The following is a 12,428-nucleotide window of genomic DNA, read 5'->3' on the forward strand; positions in this document are numbered from 1 at the left end:
CCTGGGTGGCTCAGTCGGTTAAGCGTCTGCCTTTTTTTTTTTAAGATTTTATTTATTTATTTCACAGACAGAGATCACAGGTAGGCAGAGAGAGAGAGGAGGAAGCAGGCTCCCTGCTGAGCAGAGAGCCCGATGCGGGACTCGATCCCAGGACCCTGAGATCATGACCTGAGCTGAAGGCAGAGGCTTAACCCACTGAGCCACCCAGGCGCCCTAAGTGTCTGCCTTTGGCTCAGGTCATGATTTCAGGGTCCTGGGATCAAGCCCAACGTAGGGCTCCCTCCTCGTTAGAGAGTCTGCTTCTCCCCTTTTATCTCCATCTGCCTCTCCCCCTCCTTATGTCTGTTCTCTCTCTCTCTCAAGTAAATAAATCAATAATCATTTATTTTTAAAAAATGGAACTGTTGGGGCGCCTAGCTGGTTCAGTTGGTAGAGCATTTGACTCTTGTTCTCAGGGTTGTGAGTTCAAGCCCCACACTGGTCACGGAGACTACTTAAAAAAATAATAAAAATAGAGATGAAAATGAATTTTAAAAATAGAACTCCTTATGCATTGATTTGCCATATTTTTTAGATTTTATTTATTTGACAGAGATTGAGAGAGGGAGAGAGCATGGAAGGGGAGCAGCAGACAGAAGGAGAGGGAGGAGCAGACTCCCCACTGAGCAGGGAGCCCAATGTAGGACTCGATCCCAGGACCCTGGGATATGACCTGAGATGAAGGCAGATGTTTAACCAACTGACCCACCCAGGCACCCTGATTTGGCATATTTTGGAAAAAATATATATAACTGTAAATTTTCTTCATGATTCCATTTTAGATGCATGTCACATGTTTTTATATTTTATTGTCATTCAGTTTTAACTTTTTCATGATTTCCACTACAATTTTCTCATGAGCTCATTGGCTATTCAGGGTTGTATTTTTAATTTTTTAAACTTATGTTTTGCTTGTTTTTACTATCTCTTGTAGTATTGATTTAAAATGTCAACATACATGTTTAATTTTTAATAAGTTGAGAGTTAATAAGTAACTACATCATTTTTGCAAGCAATACGTGGAGTTTTCAGGGCTTTAACTCCAATCCTTCCCATCACACCATCTACTTTTCTGTGTTATGGTTGTGAGCTATTTGAGTTTCATTTTTTAACCCTCCCTTTATATGTGAACAGTTAGTATTCATTTCGATTTTGCAAAATTGGGGCACCTGGGTGACTCAGTCGGTTGGCTAAGTATCTGACTCTTGGTTTCAGCCCAGGTCATAATCTCAGGTTCCTGAGACTGAGCCCCACATCAGGCTCCATGCCCAGTAGGGAGTCTGCTTCTTTCCCTCTCCTTCTGCCCCTCCCCCCACTCTCGTGCACACACTCACTCTGTCCCCAAAAAAGTCATTAAATCTTTAAAAAAGATTTTGTAAAGCCTTTGCTCACCATTTCTTTTTGCTTTTTTCTCTTTTTGTCTTCAGTTTCCTTCTTGCAAAAAATCTTCATTTTAATAGTTATGTCAGTGAGTGTGAGTAGTAAATACCCACAATCTTTATATGTCTAAAAATGCTCTTGTTTCTCTCTCATGCCTAAATGAATACTTATCTGGATACATTTCCACGAAGTACCTCACCTCTTTCAGATCTTTGCTGTAATGCCACCTCCTTAATGAGGTGACCCTGACAACCCTTTAATAACTTCCAGCCCATTTCCCACCTCAGACCATCTCAATTCTCTTACCTGTTTGGGTTATTTTTTTTTTAAAGAGAGAGAGAGCACGGGGCAGGGGGGTATGGGGGAGGCAGAGGGAGAGGGAGAGAAAGCCTAGCATGGAGCCTATCACAGGGCTTGATCTCACAACCCTGAGATCATGACCTGAGCCAAAACCAAGTCAGAGGCTTAACTGACTGAGGCACCCAGGCAACCTGAGGACTTGGATTTCTGTCTATTTCATTTGTTATGTATCACAATCATTTAGAAAAATGCCAGGCACAGAGAAGGTGTTGAGTTTTGAAAAAATGAATTCACTGCACTTGCTGAGTCTGTTGAATGAATGTAGAATTCTTGACTGACTTTTTTCTTCAGTACTTGGAAGATATTATTCTTTTATTATCCTATTATCTCTGATACCTTTTTTTTTCTTGAGAAATCTATAGTTATTTTTCTATTGCTACTTAGTTGGTAATCTCTCTCTCTTTTTTAAAAGATTTTATTTATTTTTTTTGTCAGAGAGAGAGAGAGAGCGCGTGAGCACAAGAAGGGGGAGCGGCAGGCAGAGGTAGAAGCCGGCTCCCTGGAGCCTCATGTGGGACTTGATCCCAGCACCCTGGGATCATGACCTGAGCTGAAGACAGATGCTTAACCAACTGAGCTACCCAGGCATCCCGGTAATCTCTCTCTCTTATTTTTTTTTAAGTTTTTATTGATTTGTTTGAGAAAGAGAGACACAGCCAGAGAGGGAACACAAGCAGGGGGAGTGGGAGAGGGAGAAGCAGGCTTCCTGCTAGCAGGGAGCCTGATGCAGGGCTCCATCCCAGGACCCCAGGATCATGACCTGAGCCAAAGGCAGACGCTTAACGACTGAGCCACCCAGGCACCCTCTCTCTTATTTTTTAAGATTTTCTCTTTGATTTTTATGTTCTTCAGTTTTACTACAACTTGTCTAGGTGTGGATTTATTTTTATTTATCTTGCTAAGTATTTGAGATTGCTCCTCTGGCTTGAAGGCTTATTTCTAAAAAATCTCTTAGTCATGGGGCGCCATATCTTTGCAGGTGTTAGAAATTTGAACCCTATCCCCAGACACCTCTGGGCATGAGGTATCCTTGGTATCGCATCCACCTTTTGCATTATTTTACTCTTATACAAATTACCTCATCCATCCTAGGATTCTGTTTTGCTCTCAATCCAAGCTCTTCTGTTTTTGGTCTTCCCAACTTAATTATTTGAGGTTAAGTTTAACTATATTCTAGACAAGATAAAAGATTTTTATGCTATAAAGTCAGAAGACATGAAGTCCAAGGTGAGTTGGGCGGTTTTGTGCTCATCACAGACACAAGCTTGGTCTTTATTGTTGCTCTATAGTCCTAAGTAGGCTATAGTCCAAAACAGCTGCTTGAGTTCCAGCCACTTGATTTGCATTCCAGCCAAAGGGAAGAAAGCAAAATGAACTTGTCCTTCTTTTAAGGGGCACATACCACTTCCACTTAAATCACTTGTCAAGGACTTGTTCTGTAATGGAGGTTGGGAAATGTTTTTACTCGACAACTATCAGTACTGTTTTTATTTAAGACAAAAGGAGAGAAAGGACAGTAGGGGATAATTAACAGTTTCTTTCACACCCATTAAACTGTTAACAAACTTAGAATGGGGATCCTGTTTTGTACCTTTTATAAAAATCAATGCTCACAAGGAGCTTAATAAAAATCTCTTTTTTTTTAAAGATTTTATTTATTTATTTGACAGATAGAGATCACAAGTAGGCAGAGAGGCAGGCAGAGAGAGAGGAGGAAGCAGGCTCCCTGCTGAATAGAGAGCCCAATGCGGGGCTCGATCCCAGGACCCTGGGATCATGACCTGAGCTGAAGGCAGAGGCTTTAACCCACTGAGCCACCCAGGCGCCCCAGTAAAAATCTCTTAATAATGACGATTAATCCTTTCAACAAACATTTATCTAGTACCTATTTTATGCCAGGGACTGTGTTAGGCACAGGAGCTACAAAAATGAACACAGGAAACAAAGAAGTTGGTGCTTTAAGCAGTTATTTGAACCATTAACAAACGTTGTCAGGCAGAGGAGAGGGAAGACATTCCAGGCAAAGGGGATAGTTTATGCAGATTATCAAAGGTACAAAACAGCATGTCATGTTAAGAACTGCTAGTTGTCTGGTATACGTAGACCAGTGGTCTTGATCATGGGCTATTTTCCCTTTTAGGGAACATTTAGCAAAACCTGGGGAGTATTTTTGGTTGTCAAAACCAAGGGAGTGCTACTCATGTCTGGTGGCTGGAAGACAGAGATGCTGCTAAAAATTTTACAATATGCAGGTTGCGAGCCTTACAAGTAAAACAGCCAGTTATTTTTACCAGCAAATGGGTTTATTCAGGAATAGCAGAATAATTGCAATTTGGGACAAGCAAGCCATAGGAAAAGCCACGGGCAAGTTCAGAGAACAAAGGAGAGGAACACTCTTAGAGAGGAAAGAGGAGAGTTGGGAGGGGCAGCTAAAAAGTCCGTTGGAGGCGCACCTGGGTGGCTCAGTGGGTTAAAGCCTCTGCCTTCGGCTTAGGTCATGATCTCAGGGTCTTGGGGTCTTGGGATCAAGCCCCGAATCAATCGGGCTCTCTGCTCAGCAGGGAGCCTGCTTCCTCCTCTCTCGCTCTCTGCCTGCCTTTCTGCCTGCTTGTGATCTGTCTGTTGAATAAATGGATAAAATCTTTAAAAAAATCCATTGGAGTAAACTGGGAGTTCAAACCATAGTGTAGGTTTCTTTTAAAGATTTATTTATTTGAGGGGCGCCTGGGTGGCTCAGTGGGTTAAGGCCTCTGCCTTCGGGGGCGCCTGGGTGGCTCAGTGGGTTAAAGCCCCTGCCTTCGGCTCAGGTCATGATCCCGGGGTCCTGGGATTGAGCCCCGCGTCGGGCTCTCTGCTCGTCATGGAGCCTGCTTCCTCCTCTCTCTCTGCCTGCCTCTCTGCCTATTTGTGATCTCTGTCTGTCAAATAAATAAATAAAATCTTTAAAAAAATAAAAAAAAAAAGATTTATTTATTTGAGAGAAAGAGAGTGAGCACAAAAGCAGGAGGGGCAGAGGGTGAGGGAGAGAATCTCAAGCAGACCCCTCACTGACCACAGAGCCTGACTTGGGGCTCCGTCTCACAACACTGAGATCAGGAGCTTCCTGGAAACCAAGAGTCTGTTGCTTAACTGCACCCACAGGCGCTCCTGATGTTCACATATAGAATCTTCCTTCCTCGTGTTAGGAACGTAATAAGACTAGTGAAGTGCATCTCGTCCTGTTGAGGTCCGTAATTGATGTGGTGTGGCAGTGCATGAGGGCTTCTTCCCCTTCTGGCTTCCTGACTCTATTTTATTCATTTATCAAAAAGATTTTATTTATTCATTTGAGAGAGAGAGAGCACAAGCATGGGGAGAGGGAGATGCAGGCTCCCTGCTGAGCAGGGAGCCCAATGCAGGGCTCGATCCCAGGACGGTGGTATCATGACCTGAGCCGAAGGCAGATGCTTAACTGACTGAACCACCTAGGCGCCCCTCAATTTTATTTTGTAAAGTTTTATTTATTTAAGTAAATAAAACAGCTGTGGGGCCCTAAGATCAAGCTTGACTCCATTTTATTTATTTTATATTTTTTATTTTTTTATATTTTTATTTTATTTTTTTTTAAGATTTTACTTATTTATTTGACAGATAGAGATCGCAAGTAGGCAGAGAGGCAGGCAGAGAGAGAGGAGGAAGCAGGCTCCCTGCTGAGCAGAGAGCCTGATGTGGGGCTCGATCCCAGGACCTTGGGATCATGATCCGAGCCGAAGGCAGAGGCTTTAACCCACTGAGCCACCCAGGCGCCCCTATTTTTTTTATTTTTAAAGATTTTATTTATTTATTTGATGCAGGGAGAGATCACAAGTAGGCAGAGAGGCAGGCAGAGATAGAGGGGAAGCAGGCTCCCTGCTGAGCAGAGAGCCTGATGCGGGGCTTGATCCCAGGACCCTGGGATCATGACCTGAGCTGAAGGCAGAGGCTTTAACCCACTGAGCCACCCAGGCACCCCTATTTATTTTATTTTTTAAGGATTTTAATTATTTATTTGAGAGAAAGAGAGGGAGGGAGAGAAGCAGACTCCCCACTGAGCAGGGAACCCAGCACGGGATTAGATCCCAGGACTCCGAGATCCTGACCTGAGCTGAAGGGAGACCCTTAACTGACTGAACCCCGGATTTCCTTTTTTTTTTTTTTTTTAAAGACTGAATGATATTCTGGGGTGCCTGGGTGGCTCATTATCTAAGTTGAGTTAATATTTATTATCTCAAATAAATAAACAAAACCTTTAGGAAAAAAAAGACTGAGTAATAATATACATTTCCTTTATCCATTCATCTGTTGAGGGACATTTAATTGGTTTCTACATACCAACTATGAATAGTGCTGAACGTAGGAGTGCTAATTCTTTGAGATCTTGATTTTAATTTTCTTGGATAAATACCCAGAAGTGGGATTTCTGGATCATATGGCAGTTCTATTTTAATTTAATTTTAATTTTTAAAAAATATTTTATTTATTTATTTGCCAGAGAGAGAGAGAGTGAGCACAAGCAGGGGTAGGGGCAGAGGCAGAGGGAGAAGCAGGCTCCGGGCTGAGCAGGGAGCCATACACGGGGCTCTATCCCAGGATTCCAGGATCATGACCTGAGCTGAAGGCAGATGCTTAACCAACTGAGCCACCCAGGCGTCCCTTAATTTTAATTTTTTAAAGGACTTCCATACTGTTTTCCTTACCAGCTACACCAGCAGTGTACAAAGGTTCCAGTTTCTCCACATCCTTGCCAACACTTGTCTTTTTGTTGTTGTTAGCCATCCTAACAGGTTTATGGTTTTGATTTGCATTTACCTGATAATTAGTGTTGTTGTGTATCTTTCCATGTATCTGTTGGCCATTTGAAAAATGTCTAATTGGGGGGGCACCTGGGTGGCTCAGTGGGTTAAGCCTCTGCCTTCGGCTCAGGTCATGATCTCAGGGTCCTGGGATCGAGCCCCACATCGGGCTCTCTGCTCAGCAGGGAGCCTGCTTCTTCCTCTCTCTCTGCCTGCTGCTCTGCCTACTTGTGATTCTATCTCTCTCTCTGTCAAATAAATAAAATAAATTCTTTAAAAAAAAAAAAAAGAAAAATGTCTAATTGGGGCACCTGGGTGGCTCAGTGGGTTAAGCCTCTGCCTTCTGCTCAGGTCATGATCCCAGGGTCCTGGGATCGAGCCCCGCATCAGGCTCTCTGCTCAGTGGGGAATCTGCTTCCTCCTCTCTCTCTGCCTGCCTCTCTGCCTACTTGTGATCTCTGTCTGTCAGGTAAATAAATAAAATCTTTAAAAAAAAAAAAAGAAAAATATCTAATCGAGTCCTTAGCCTATTTAAAAATTTTTTTTCATTTTATTTTATTTCTTTTCAGTGTTCCAAAATTCATTGTTTATGCACCACACCCAGTGCTCCATGTAATATGTGCCCTCCTTAATACCCACCACCAGGCTCACCCAACCCATTTTTTAACTGGGCTATTAATTTAGTTGGTTTTTTTTCACTATTGAGTTATAGGATTTTTTTATATATTTTGGAGATTTGGGGCGCCTGGGTGGCTCAGTTGTTAAGTGTCTGCCTTCGGCTCGCATTATGATCCTGGGGTCCTGGGATCGAGTCCTGCATTGGGCTCCCTACTCAGTGAGGAGCCTAGTTCTCCCTCTCCCTCTGCCCCTGCTTGTGTTCCCTCTCTGGCTGTCTCTCTCTGTCAAATCAATAAATAAAATCTTTAAAAAATTATATATGTATATATTTTTTGGAGATTTTCCCCTTATCAAATATCTAGTTTGCAAATATTTTCTCCCATTCCTTAGATTGCCTTTTCACTCTGTTGATTGTTTCCTTTATTGTACAGAAGCCTTTGAGTTTAATGTAGTCCCACTTGTTTATTTTTGTTTTTGAAGCCTGTTCTTTTAGTGTCATTACCATGAAATCATTGTTAAGACTAATGTCATGATGTTATCTCCTATGTTTTCTTCTAGGAGTTTTAACAGTTTCAAGTCTTATATTTAAGTCATTAATCCATTTTGAGTTGATTTTTATGTATGGTATAAGATAAAGGTCCAATTTCAATATTTTACATGTGAATGTCCAGTTTGCCCAACAACATTGGGAAGACTGTCCATTCCCCACTGTGTATTTTTGGCACCCTAATTCATAAAGTTGCAGGATACAAAATTGAAATGTAAATATCACTTGCATTTCTTTCTTTTTTTTAAAAGATTTTATTTATTCATTTGACATATAGAGATCACAAGTAGGCAGAGAGGGAGACAGAGAGAGAGGAGGAAGCAGGCTCACTGCTGAGCAGAGAGCCCAATATGGGGCTTGATCCCAGGACCCTGGGATCATGATCTGAGCTGAAGGCAGAGGCTTTAACCCATTGAGCCATCCAGGTGCCCTCTTTCTTTTTTAAAAAAGATTTATTTATTTGTCAGAGAGGGAGAGAGAGAGAGAAAGCAAGCGGGCACAAACAGGGAGAGTGGCAGGCAGAGGGAGAAGCAGACTCCCTGATGCAGGACCCTATCCAGAACCCTGGGATCATGACCTGAGCTGAAGGCAGATGCTTAACCAAGTGAGCCACCCAGGTGTCCCAAACAGTTGCATTTCTATATACTAACGATGATGTATCTGAATAGGAAGATAGGAAAACAGTTCCATTTACAATAGCATCAAAAAATGAAACACTTAGGTATAAACTAAGGAGGTGACATGTACACTGAAAACTACAAAATACTGATGAAAGAAATTGAAGATGCAAATAATTGGAAAGATATCACATGTTTATGGATTGGAAGAATATTGCTAAAATGGCCATATTACCCAAAACAATTTACAGAGTCAATGTAATCCCTATCAAAATCCCAATGTGGCGGGTGCCTGGGTGGCTCAGTTGGTTAATCGTCCAACTCTTGGTTTTGGCTCAGGTCGTGATCTTGGGGTCCTGGGATTGAGCCCCATGTCAGGCTCTGTGCTCAGGGCTGAGTCTGCTTGGGATTCTCTCTCTTCCTCTGCCCTTCCCCCCACCCATGTGTGTGTGCATTCTCTCTTTCAAATAAAAAAATAAATCTTAAAAAAAAAAATTCCGATGGAATTTTTTACAGAAAAACAATCCTAAAATTCATATGAAACCACATAGGATCCTGAATAGCCAAAACAGTCTTAAGAAAAAACAAAGTTGAAGGCACTGCACTTTGTCATTTCAAAATATATTATATTAAAACAGTATGATACTAGGGCGCCTGGCTGGCTTAGTCGGTGGAGCATGTGACGCTTGGTCTCAGGATTGTGGGTTGGAGCCGCACATTAAGTGTAGAGAGTGCTTTAAAATCTTTTTTTAAACAAAACCTTTAAAAAAAAAAACAGTATGGTACTGGCAGACAGACGTTAAGACTAATGGAATAGAATAAAGAGCCCAGAAATAAAAACAATGATCAGTATTTTGTTGATCTTGTTTCAACTGTCACTGAAGGACTTTAAACAGAGTTTAAAAGAGTTGCACGATGAGGTTTGTATTTTAGAGAGATCTCTGATGGCAGTTTCCAGGCCAAATTGAAGGGGCTGAAACAGAGGAGAGAGCCAAATGAGGACAGGGCCAAATTCCTTACTACCCACTGCCTTTTGAGCTCACTTCAATAAAGTTCACTCTGCTTCCAAGCCTCAGGATCCATACTTGCCAGGGTCATCTATGGCCTCGCTTCCTGCTGTCAAATCCAGCGGTAAATTATCTTACTGGACCTCCCAGTGGCATCTGACATAGTCAGTCACTCTGTTTTCCTTACCACCCTTGCTTCCCTTGGCTGCTGGGACACGAAGCTCTCCTGATTTATCTCTAATCTCCCCAGTCAGTCAGTCCTCTGTGCCTTCTGTGGTTTCCTCTTCCCTCCAACCTCTAGAGTCTGGAGGTTGGAGAGCCCTGGACCTAGGGCCTTCAACTGCCTCTCTGTGCTCTCACCTCCTCAAGGATCTCCTTCAGTCTCAGGCCTTTAAACACTGCATCTGCAAGGACACCTGCTGCCTGGAACTTTCCTCTGGGTTCCAGACAGACCAATCCAGCTGCCTCCTGGCCAGCTCCCTTTGGAGGTCTAATAGGCCTGTCAAACTTAGCACGTCCAAACCGAAGTCCTCCTGAATCTTTCCGCCAATATCCCCCACATCCCTTAATGGCATCTTCATCCTTCTAGTTGCTTGGGTGAAAGCCTTCACATCATCCTAACACCTAACACCTGTCACAGGTCCACAGGCAGACTGCCCGGAGCCACCAAGACCCGCCCATGATCGACTCTACGATAATGATCAATTTGACCTTCAGGGCCTATAGGCACGTGCCCACCCACTTTGCCCCACATTTTCCTAACACACCTGCAAGTATTTTTGGCACTTTGGAGACCGTCTTTTGAGACGCTAACCCACTGTCTTCCTGGTTTTGACCTCACTGAAATAAATTCATTTCTTGTTTTCACTACCAGTCATTTCTCTGCCTTTGGATTTTATCAGTGGGGAGTGGCCAAGCCTGGTCTGTTTGGGACCTCTGGAGGGACATGCTCTTGGCTGCCCTGCACACCAGCAACAAGTATGGTGGGGCTGAAAACACTGGGACCCTGATCACCTTGTCCTGGCTGGTAAGGTGGTTCCACACTGGAAGAGGCAAGACACCTGAGGCTGATGCCCCTCCCCCACCTAGCACCCCAGTCCCAAAGTGGGGATTTCACGAAGCAAGTCATTCATCTTACCCCAGCTCCATTCTTGGCTTAGAGATTTTTCCTTGAGGGAGAAGTAGTCACAAACAGATGGCTCTAAATCTCTTCCTGAAAGAGCTGACTTCATTGACAACAGAGGATGAGGACGTTCAAGCTTAAGAACATTCTCTGTAATGTCTTTTTTTTTTTTTTTTTTTAGTAAACTTTACCCCCAACTTGGGGCTCAAACTCATGACCCTGAGATCAAGAGTCGCTTCCTGTACAAATTAAGCCAGGCAGGTGCCCTCAAAAACAGTGGTGCTTATGGTGAAAGGACATTGGGAGATAGATACTAAACTGCAGGCCAGTTAATCTGCAAGAGAAACGGGTAAAGAGACAGTTGGGAGGAGCCCTCCAGGGGTCAGAACAAATCTAACACTGACATCAGGATCCCTTCTCCAAAAGAACTCGAGTTGGATTGAGCTGTCTATCCAGCAATTTAAGTCCCAGGGTATTGCTGGAAACAATAGAGCAATTATCCTGCAGTTAGTGGAGTTTAACATTTGGGCACAGTCAGGAAAAGAGGCAAGGAGAAACCTGTCAAATCCATTGTCATCTCAGGGTGACTGTGTGTGTACACCCAAGGCCACACCCCTTGAGGACCAACATAATAGGCTTAACACTGGTGTGTGTTCTGGTGGGGAGGAGGTGGTAGTGGTAGCAAGAAGACTTAAATAATCCAGTTAGTTACTACAAATAATAATAAACTTGAAAGAAGGGGTAGAGAGCATTCACCTAGAGTCAGTACACAACCTAAAACATCTGGTTTCCAGGGCGCCTGGGTGGCTCAGTCGTTAAGCGTCTGCCTTTGGCTCACATCATGCTCCTGGGATGAAGCCCCACATTGGGCTCCTTGGTCAGTAGGGAGCCTGCTTCTCCGTCCCCCTCTACCACAACCCCTGCTTGTGTTCTCTCTCTGTCTCTCTCTCAAATAAATAAACTCTTTAGGGGCGCCTGGGTGGCTCAGTGGGTTAAAGCCTCTGCCTTCGGCTCAGGTCATGATCCCAGCATCCTGGGATCGAGCCCCACATCGGGCTCTCTGCTCAGCAGGGAGCCTGCTTTCCCCTCTCTCTCTGCCTGCCTCTCTGCCTACTTGTGATCTCTGTCTGTCAGATAAATAAATAAAATCTTTAAAAAATAAATAAAATCTTTAAAAAATAGTTGGCTTTAAAAAAGGTAATCATAGGGACGCCTGGGTGGCTCAGTTGGTTAAGCGGCTGCCTTCGGCTCAGGTCATGATCCCAGCGTCCTGGGATCGAGTCCCACATCGGGCTCCTTGCTCAGCAGGGAGCCTGCTTCTCCCTCTGCCTCTGCCTGCCACTCTGTCTGCCTGTGCTCGCTCGCTCTCTCTCCCTCTCTCTCTCTCTGACAAATAAATAAAATATTAAAAAAAAATTAAAAAAAAGTAATCATAAACTTTTAAATATGAAAAATATTTTGAGTACACTATCAATGCATGTGCTTTTGTGGTTATAGTCCCTTTTTTATTTTCATATTTTTAAAAGATTTTATTTACTTACTTGTCAGAGAGAGTGCAGAAGGTAGAGGGAGAAGCAGACTCCCCGCTGAGCAAGGAGCCCAATGCAGGACTCTATCCCGGTGTCCCTGAGATGGTGACCTGAGCCGAAGGCAGACTCTTAACCAACTGAGCCACCCAGATGTCCTGGTCCCTTTTTTTTTTTTTTTAAGATTTATTTACTTTTTGGGGGGGGCAGGGGAGAAAAAGAGTGGGGAAGGACAGAGGGAGAGGGAGAGAGAGAATCCAAGCACACTCCCCACTGAGCACAGAGCCTAACACAGGGCTAGATCCCGGGACCCCAAGATCATGACCTGAACTGATTTTTTTAAAAGATTTTATTTATTTCACAGAGATCACAAGTAGGCAGAGAGGCAGGCAGAGAGAGA

This window comes from Martes martes (assembly GCF_963455335.1).
Source record: "Martes martes genome assembly, chromosome: X".
In the NCBI taxonomy this organism is placed as follows: Eukaryota; Metazoa; Chordata; class Mammalia; order Carnivora; family Mustelidae; genus Martes; species Martes martes.